The sequence below is a fragment of the Nicotiana tabacum genome, chromosome 20, assembly GCF_000715075.1.
Source record: "Nicotiana tabacum cultivar K326 chromosome 20, ASM71507v2, whole genome shotgun sequence".
NCBI lineage: Eukaryota > Viridiplantae > Streptophyta > Magnoliopsida > Solanales > Solanaceae > Nicotiana > Nicotiana tabacum.
In genome coordinates, this window is record NC_134099.1 from 124,734,701 (window position 1) to 124,745,159 (window position 10,459).

Below are 10,459 nucleotides of genomic sequence, written 5' to 3' on the forward strand. Positions count from 1 at the left end.
ATGCAAATGTCCCTTTTTTCCTCTCCTCTCTCCCCTCTTCTGTGATGACCCTTTTGGGTCATCACTTGTTTTTAAAATAAATTCTGCGTTCCGATGCCTTAAAAACCTCTTTTAGCATATTTGTGTGCGCAAACAGGGCGCGAAGCCGGAAATCCTATATGTGAAAATCTGTGAAAAATGATAAATTTTGACTTAAAATGCATTTTAGTTGACTACGGTCAATATTTTGGGTAAACGGACCCAGACCCGTGATTTGACGGTCCCAGAGGATCGGTGAAAAAATATGGGACTTGGGCGTATGCCTGGAATCGAATTCCAAGGTCCCAAGCCCGAGAAATGAATTTTTAAAGAAAATTATTTACTAGAAATTTCGATAAGTTTTGGAAATGAAATGCATTTAGAATATGATGGTATCGGACCCGTATTCTGGTTCTGGAGCCCGATACAGGTCTTATATGTGAGATAAGATAAGTATGTGAAATTTGGTAAGAAACGGATGTCATTTGACGTGATTCGGACATTAAATGCAAAATTTGATGTTTTAAGAAGTTTTGAGAAATTTCATTGATTTTGAGGTTTAATTCGTTGTTTAAGAGGCTATTTTGGCAATTTGATCACACGGATAAGTTCATATGATGTGTTTGAGTTAGTACGTATGTTTGGTTTGGAGCTCCGAGGGCTCGGGTGAGTTTCAGATGTGTTTCGGAAGGTTTTTGAACTCATAAAAATTGCAGGTTCTTTAGTTTATGGTGTGCTGGTATTTTCTTCTTCGCGTTCGCGGGAGGACCCTCGCGAACGCGATGAGTTATTCATGCTGAAGGAAATTTCCTACTACGCGAACGCGAGACCTAGGTCGCGAACGCAAAGCTTTGGGGGGTCTTCCCTTAACGAACGCGGGTCTGGTATCGCGAACGCGAAGTCTTATGAGACTGGGCGGGGGAGGGGTATTATACCTACGCGAACGCGACCACCTGGACGTGAACGCGAAGGCTCGAGGAGTTAGTGCTCCGCGAACGCGAGACCATTTCTGCAAATGCGAATGTCTCTCAATCCTAGCTCATCGCGAATGCGATGAGCCTGTCGCGAACGCATAGACCAAATTTGCCCAGTTATTTTTAAGCTCAAAAACATAATGCATTACGGGAATTTCACCTTTTTTCATAAACGTCGTCTACTCCACACCTCTTGGGTGATTTTTGAAGAATAACTTTACCATAGCTTCATAGGTATGTAATCCTAATCTCATTTTCTTTCATTTTTATCAACACCCACTAGATTTCTAGGCCTAAAACATGAGATTAAGGATAAAAAATTAGGGATTTAGGTAGAGTTAGGGATTTTTGATTATTTGGGAATTTGACCTCGTTGTGGGGTCAGATTTCAAAATAAATTATATATTCGGGCTCGTGGGTGAATGGATGATCGGGTTTTGGTCCGAACCTCGTGTTTTGACCAAGCGGGCCCAGGGTCGATTTTTGAAATTTTGGGAAGAATGATTAGAAAGCTATAATTAAGCATTGATATTGGATTGTTTAGCATTTATTGATGTTATTAAGTCGATTATGTCTAGATACAATTGATTTGGAGCCGAATTCAGAAGGAAAAGCGGTGTTTGAGGCTTGAGTTGGCCGTGGAAGTTTGAGGTAAGTGTTTGGTCTAACCTTAACTTGAGGGATTAGGAGTTGTGTCTATTTGCTATGTGTTAATTGTGGAGTACGACGTATACGCATGGTGACGAGTATCTATACATCGGTGTCAAGCATGCCAGTGAGTCTTGTGTTATAAATGGCTATGACTCCGTTGTGGTTTATTGTGCCTCCCATGTTATTTTGATATTATTGTTCCCTTACCGGGATGTTGTTGAGATATTATTGTTCCCTTGCCGGGATATTGTTGAGATATTATTGTTCCCTTGCCGGAATATTGTTGAGATATTATTGTTCCCTTGCCGGGATGTTTGTTTGATAGTATTGTTCCCTTGTCGGGACTCCTCGTGATTATTGTTGGCTTGTAAATGGGAGCGGGTGGTACGCCTACCACAAGATATGATTAAATGGGAGCCGGTGGTATGCCTACCACAAGACATGATGAAATGGGAGTGGATGGTATGCCTACCCTTCGCGAATGCGGGCCTGGTACGCATAGACCAAATTCGCCTAGTTATTTTTAAGTTCAAAAACAGAATGCATTACGGGAACTTCACCATTTTTCATAAACTTCATCTTCTCCACACCTCTTGGGCGATTTTTGAAGAGGAACTTTACCATAGCTTCATAGGTATGTAATGCTAAGCTCGTTTTCTTTCATTTTTATCAATACCCACTAGATTTCTTGGCCTAAAACATGAGATTAAGGGTAGAAGATTAGGGATTTGGGTAGAGTTAGGGCTTTTTGATTATTTGGGAATATGACCTTGTTTTGAGGTCGGATTTCAAAACAAATTATATATTCGGGCTCGTTGGTAAATGGGTGATCGAATTTTGGTCCGAACCTCGTGTTTTGACCTAGCGGGCCCGGGGTCGATTTTTAACTTTTTGGGAAGAATGATTAGAAAGCTATAATTAAGCATTGGAATTGGATTGTTTAGAGTTTATTGATGTTATTAAGTCGATTATGTCTAGATACAATTAATTTGGAGCCGAATTCAAAAGGAAAAGCGGTGTTTGAGGGTTGAGTTGGCCGTGGAAGTTTGAGGTAAGTGTTTGGTCTAACTTTAGCTTGAGGGATTAGGAGTTGTGTCTATTTGCTACATGTTAATTATGGAGTACGATGTATTGGCATGGTGACGAGTATCTATACATCGGTGTCAAGCATGCACGTGAGTCTTGTGTTATAAATGGTTATGACTTTGTTGTGGTTTATTGTGCCTCACATGTTATTTTGATATTATTGTTTCCTTGCCGGGATGTTGTTTAGATATTATTGTTCCCTTGTCGGGATATTGTTAAGATATTATTGTTCCCTTGCCGGTATGTTTGTATGATATTATTGTTCCCTTGTTGGGACTCCTCGTGATTATTGTTAGCTTGTAAATGGGAGCGGGTGGTACGCCTACTACAATATATGATGAAATGGGAGTGGGTGGTACGCCTACCACAAGATATGATGAAATGGGAGCGGGTGGTAAGCCTACCACAAGATAAGTAAAATAGGAGCAGGTGTGACACGCCTGCCACAAGATATAGGAAATGGGATCGGGTTGCACGCATGCAACAAGATGTGAAAAAAAAGTAAAATCTGCCTTTGTTTTCCTTATTCTTGTTAGTGGTTGGATTTTGATTCCTTTATAATTCTCTTGATATCCTATTTTTACCTGTTATTCCCTGAAGCATGTTTTCCCCTCCCAACTTTACTGGTTTATTTCTGTATTTCTTTTTCCGCTGTATATATTTGAATTGCACAGGTTTATTTGGTAGTCTGGTCCTAGTATCGTCACTACTTCGCCGAGGTTAGGCTAGACACTTACCAGCACATGGTGTTGGTTGTGCTGATGCTACATTCTACACTATGTGCAGATCCCAAAGCTGCTTTTAGACCGTAGTTGGAGGCTACCTTCAGTCCACGCGGAGATCCAAGGTAGACCTGCAGGCGTCCGCAGGCCCTAGCGTCTCCCTCTATCCCTATTTCCTGTTTCATTTTCCCTTTATTTAGAAACAGTGTACTGTTATTTCTTTAGACCTTGTATGTATCAAATCTTAGACCGTCTGTGACACTACAACACCAGATTTTGGGTAGTTCAGGCTTAAGTATTTGTAATAGATTTAGATTTCATATATGTTATTGTTGTCTTCCGCTTAAATTTAGATTTTTCTGCTGTTACCACGTTATCGTCTTATATTTGTTAAAAGAAATATTTGGATAATGAACTAAGTCGTGAAAGGATTGGCTTGCCTAGCTCACGTTAGTAGGCTCTATCACGACTCCCGAGGGTAGGAAATCCGGGTCATGACAAGTTGGTATCAGAGCTCTAGGTTACATGAGTCTCACAGTTCACAGACAAGCTTAATAGAGTCTAAAGGATCGGTACAGAGACGTCTGTATTTATCCCACAGAGGCTACAGAGTTAGGAAAACTTCACATTTGTTCTTTCTTATCATGCGGTTTGGTTTCTCAAGGCTAATTAAATTTCTACTCTGTTCTGCATAGATGGTGAGAACGCGCGCTTCCTCATCTACCGATCAGTAGCTTGAGCCCCCAGCAGCAGCTCCCATTAGGGGAAGAGGGCGAGGCCGAGGTTGTGCTAGAGGCTGAGGTAGGGGCACAGCTCAGCCTAGAGCAGCAGCACCAGCGGCGAAGCCTCAGGTTGACTTTGATGATGAAGTTCCGGCCCAAACAGTTTCGGTGGGCCTAGCTCAGGTCCCAAAGGGGTTTATTGCTATCCCAGTACTTCAGGATGCTCTGGTCCATCTAGTGGGCCTTATGAAGAGTGTCACCCGGGCAGGCTTGCTTACTGTAGCACCAACCGTCTCTCAGGCTAGAGGAGGAGCCCAGACTCCTGCTACTCGCACTTCGGAGTAGATGGCTCCCCAGTTTCAGACTCCAGTAGCTCAGCCAGTTGGAGCAGTTTAGCCGGGTATGGTAGCTCAGACCGGTGATGGAGCAGCTATGTCTGCCGATGCTTTGTGGAGATTGGACAGGTTCACCAAGCTCTTCACTACTACTTTCAGCGGCGCATTTTCTAAGGATCCCCAGGATTATCTAGATAGCTGTCACGAGGTTCTCAGGAACATGGGGATAGTTGAGACCAATGGGGTCGATTTTGCTACTTTTCGCTTCTCTGGATCCACCAAGACTTAGTGGAGAAATTATTGCTTGGCTAGGCCAGCCGGATTACCAGCTTTGACTTGGAAGCAATTTACTCAGCTATTTCTGGAGAAGTTTCTCCCCATCACTCATAGAGAGGCCTATCGGAGGCAGTTTGAGCATCTCCAGCAGGGTTCTATGACTGTTACCCAGTATGAGACCAGATTCATCGACCTAGCTCGTCATGCTCTTGTCATACTTCCCACCGAGAGAGAGCGGGTGAGGAGTTTCATTGATGGACTTATTCAGCCGATTCGTCTTCAGATGGCTAGGGAGACTGGGAATGAGATATCTTTTTAGGTGGCAGCCAATGTGGCCAGAAGAGTGCAGATGGTTCTGTCGCTGGGAGGTGGTCATGGGTCAGACAAGAGGCCCCGTCATTCAGGTAGATTCAGTGGTACTTCGTCTGGAGGTAGGGATTCATATGGTAGAAGCCATCCTCCTAGGCCTTTTCAGTCAGCACTTCAGGTTTCTCACGGTGCTTCAGGTGGCCATGGTTCTCAAATGCAGTATTCTGATCAGTAGTCCTACGGTGCACCACCAACTTCTATCAGTGCATCGCCAATTCAGAATTTTCAGGGTCGTCAGCCCCAACAACCGAGGGCTTGTTTTACTAGTGGCGACACAAGGCACATTGTTAGGTATTTCCCTCGAGCATCGAGTAGCTCTCAGCATCAGAGTTCCCGTGCCATGGTTCAGGCACCAGGTATTCCACAGACCGCCCAGCTAGCTAGAAGTGGGGGTAGAGGTGCTAGAGGTGGAAGTAGAGGTATTAGAGGTGGAGCTTAGGCTGCTAGAGGTGGAGGCCAACTAGCAGCAGGCCGTCCCAGAGATGTAGTTCAAGGTGGTAGGGCTCAGCCCCGATGTTTGCTCTTCCAGCCAGGCCCAAGGCTAAGGCTTCAGATGCAGTTATTACAGGTACAGTTCTGGTTTGTGATAGAGATGCTTCAGTGTTATTTGACCCAGGGTCTATATACTCATATGTGTCATCTTATTTTGCACTGTATCTGGTTATGTCTAGTGATTCTTTGAGTGATCCTGTTTATGTGTCTACACCGGTGGGTGATTATATTGTGGTAGATCGAGTCCATCGTTCATGTATAGTTGTGATTGGAGGTCTTGAGACTCGTGTAGATTTGCTTCTTTTGGACATGGTTGATTTTGATATCATATTAGGGATGGACTGGTTATCACCTTACCACGCTATCTTGGACTATCATGCCAAGACTGTGACCTTAGCCTTGCCGGGTTTTCCTCATTTACAGTGGAGAGGGACTCCTGATCATTCTATCTGTAGTGTCATCTCTTATGTGAAGGCTCAGCGTATGGTCGAGAACGGGTGTTTGGCCTATTTGGCATATGTTCGTGATTCTAGTGCCGAGGTTCCTTCTATTGATTCTGTGCCTATTGTTCGTGAGTTCCCTGAGGTATTTCCTTCAGACCTACTGGGTATGCCACCCGACAAGGATATTGACTTTTGCATTGATTTGGCTCCGGACACTCAGCCCATTTCCATTCCACGGTATCGTATGGCCCCGCCTGAGTTGAAAGAGTTGAAGGAGCAGTTGCAAAACTTTCTTGAGAAGGGTTTCATTAGACCCAGTGTTTCGCCTTGGGGTGCGCCAGTGTTGTTTGTTAAGAAGAAGGATGGATCGATGCGAATGTGTATAGATTACCGGCAGATGAACAAGGTTACAATCAAGAATAAGTATCCATTGCCGAGGATTGATGATTTGTTTGATCAGCTTTAGAGTGCCAAGATATTTTTGAAGATTGACTTAAGATCTGTCTACCATCAATTGAGGATTAGGGCATCTAATGTCCCCAAGATAGTTTTCCGCACTCGGTACGGGCATTATGAGTTCTTGGTGATGGTATTCGGGTTGACAAATGCCCCAACAACTTTTAAGGATTTGATGAACCGAGTGTTCAGACCCTATTTGGATTCGTTTGTGATAGTCTTTATTGATGATATTCTGATATATTCTCGCAACCGGGAGGAGCACGAGCAGCATCTTAGAGTGGTTCTTCAGACCTTCAGGGATAATCAGTTATATGCTAAGTTCTCGAAGTGTGAGTTCTCGTTTAGTTCAGTTGCCTTCCTGGGTCATGTTGTATTTGTAGAGGGTATTCAGGTTGATCCGAAGAAGATTAAGGCAGTCAAGAACTGACCTAGACCAGTATCAGCTACGAAGATTCGGAGTTTCTTGGGATTGGCAGGCTATTATCGTCGGTTTGTGGAGGGATATTCATCTATCGCAACCCCGATGACCAGGTTGACCCAGAAGGGTGCCCAGTTCAGGTGGTCGGACAAGTGTGAGGTGAGCTTTCAGAAGCTCAAGACAGCTTTGACTACGGCACTGGTGTTGGTTTTTCCTATAGGTTCAGGGCCTTATATAGTTTATTGTGATGCATCTCGTATTGGACTTAGTGCAATGTTGATGCAGGATGACAAGGTCGCCTATGCTTCGCCATAGTTAAAGATTCATAAGAAGAACTATCTGATTCATGATTTAGAGTTGGCATCCATCGTTCACGTGTTGAAGATTTGGAGGCATTATCTACACGGCGTGGCATGTTAGGTGTTCACGGATCACAAGAATCTTCAGTATTTGTTCAAGCAAAAGGAGTTGAATTTGAGGAAGAGGAGGTGGTTGGAGTTGTTGAAGGATTATGATATCACCATCTTATATCACCTGGGAAAGGCCAATGTGGTGGCCGATGCTTTGAGTAGGAAGTCAGCCAGTATGGGCAGTCTTGCTTATATTCTGGTCGGTGAGAGACCGCTTGCTTTAGATGTTCAGGCTTTGGCCAATCGGTTCATGAGGTTGGATGTTTCTGAGCCCAGCCGTGTGTTAGCTTGCACAATTGCTCGTTCTTCTTTATTGGAGCGTATCCGAGATCGGCAGTATGATGATCCCCATTTGTGTGTCCTTAGAGACACGGTGCAGCACGGAGGTGACAAGCAGGTTACCTTAGGTGATGATGGAGTTTTGAGATTGCAGGGTCGAGTTTGTGTGCCTAATGTGGATGGTCTTCGAGAGTTGATTTTAGAAGAGGCCCATAGCTCCCGGACTCTATTCACCCGGGCACCGCAATAATGTACCAGGATTTGCGACAACATTATTGGTGGTGGAAAATGAAGAAGGATATCATTGCATATGAGGCTCGGTGTTTGAATTGTCAGTAGGTTAAGCATGAGCATCAGAGGCCTGGTGGTTTGTTCCAGAAGATTGAGATTCCTGAGTGGAAGTGGGAGCAGATCTTTATGGACTTCGTTGTTGGACTCCCACGGACTTAGAGGAAGTTCGATGCAGTGAAGGTTATTGTTGATAGGCTGACCAAGTCAGCGCATTTCATTCATGTGGCAGTCTCCTATTCTTCCGAGAGGTTAGCTGAGATCTATATCCGGCAGATTGTTCATCTTCATGGTGTGCCCGAGTCTATCATTTCGGACCGAGGTACACAGTTTACCTCGCATTTTTGGAGAGCAGTTCTGTGAGAGTTAGGCACACGGATTGAGTTGAGCACATCATTTTATCCTCAGACGGACGGGCAGTCCGAGCGGACCATTCAGATTTTGGAGGATATGCTTCGAGCTTGTGTCATTGATTTGGAGGCTCGCGGGACCAGTTTTTGCCTATAGCAGAGTTTTCCTACAATAACAGCTACCAGTCGAGTATCCAAATGGCTCCTTATGTGGCTTTTATATGGTAGGCGGTGTCAGTCTCCGGTTGGATGGTTTTAGCCAGGAGAGGCTCGGTTGTTGTGTACGAATCTAGTTCAGGATGCTTTGGACAAGGTCAGGATTATTCAGGATAGGTTTCGTATAGCTCAGTCCAGGAAAAAGAGTTATGCCGACCGCAAGGTTCATGATTTGGCATTCATGGTCAGTGAGCGGGTATTGCTTCGAGTGTCGCCTATGAAGGGCGTAATGAGGTTTGGGAAGAAGGGCAAGCTTAGCCCTAGGTTCATTGGCCCGTTTGAGATCCTTGATCGAGTGGGAGAGGTGGCTTATAGACTTGCATTGCCACCGAGCTTATCAGTCGTGCATCCAGTGTTTCATGTGTCCATGCTTCGGAAATATCATGGCGATCCATCCCATGTGTTAGATTACACCACTGTCTAGTTGGACAAGGACTTGTCTTATGAGGAGGAGCTAGTAGCTATTCTAGACCGACAGGTTCGTCAATTGAGATCGAAGAGTTTTCCTTCTGTTCGTGTTCAGTGGAGAGGTCAGACTGCTGAGGCATCAACCTGGGAGTCCGAGTCCGATATGAGGAGCCATTATCCCCATCTTTTCCCCGACTTAGGTACTTACTTCTTATGTCCGTTCGAGGACGAACAGTTGTTTTAGAGGTGGAGGATGTAATGACCCAAAAGGTCATCAGTTGTTTTTAAAATGAATTCTACATTCTGAGGCCTTAAGAAACTCTTTTAGCATCATCTCGATTTGCGTGTGCAGTCCGGGTGCGAAGCCGGAAAGCCTATATGTTAAAATCTGTGAAAATGATAAATTTTGACTTAAAATACATTTTAGTTGACTACGGTCAACATTTTGGGCAAATGGACCCAAACCCATGATTTGACGGTCCCAAAGGATCCGTGGAAAAATATGGGACTTGGGTGTATGCCCGGAATCGAATTCCGAGGTCCCAAGCCTGAGAAATGAATTTCTGAAGAAATTTGTTTTCTAGAAATTTCTATGAGTTTTGGAAATGAAATGCATTTAGAATTTGATGGTATCGGGCCCGTATTCTGGTTCCGGAGCCTAGTACAGGTCATATATGTGAAATAAGATAAGTGTGAAATTTTTAGTAAGAAACATATGTCATTTGACGTGATTCGGACCTTAAATGCAAGATTTGATGTTTTAAGAAGTTTTGAGAAATTTGATTGATTTTGAGGTTTAATTCATTGTTTAAGAGGCTATTTTGGCGATTTGATCGCACGGATAAGTTCATATAATGTTTTTGAGTTAGTACGTATGTTTGGTTTGGAGCCCCGAGGGCTCGGGTGAGTTTGGGATATGTTTTGGAAGGTTTTTGAACTCATAAAAATTGCAGGTTCTTGAGTTTTTGGTGTGCTGGTATTTTCTTCTTCACGTTCGCGGGAGGACCCTCGCGAACGCGATGAGTTATTCATGCTGAAGGAAATTTCCTTCTACGTGAACACGAGACCCAGGTCGCGAACGTGAAGCTTTGGGGGGTCTTCCCTTAACGAACGCGGGCCTGGTATCGCGAACGCAAAGGCTTATGAGACTGGGTGGGGGGAGGGGTATTATACCTACGCGAACGCGACCACCTGGACGCGAACGCGAAGGCTCGAGGAGTTAGTGCTCCGCGAACGCAAGCCCATTTCTGCAAACGCGAATGTCTCTCAAGCCTAGCTCATCGCGAATGCGATGAGCCTGTCGCGAACGCATAGACCAAATTTGCCCAGTTATTTTTAAGTTTAAAAACAGAATGCATTACGGGAATTTCACCATTTTTCATAAACGTCATCTTCTCCACACCTCTTGGGCGATTTTTGAAGAATAACTTTACCATAGCTTCATAGGTATGTAATCCTAATCTCGTTTTCTTTCATTTTTATCAACACCCACTAGATTTCTAGGCCTAAAACATGAGATTAAGGATAGAAAATTAGGGATTTG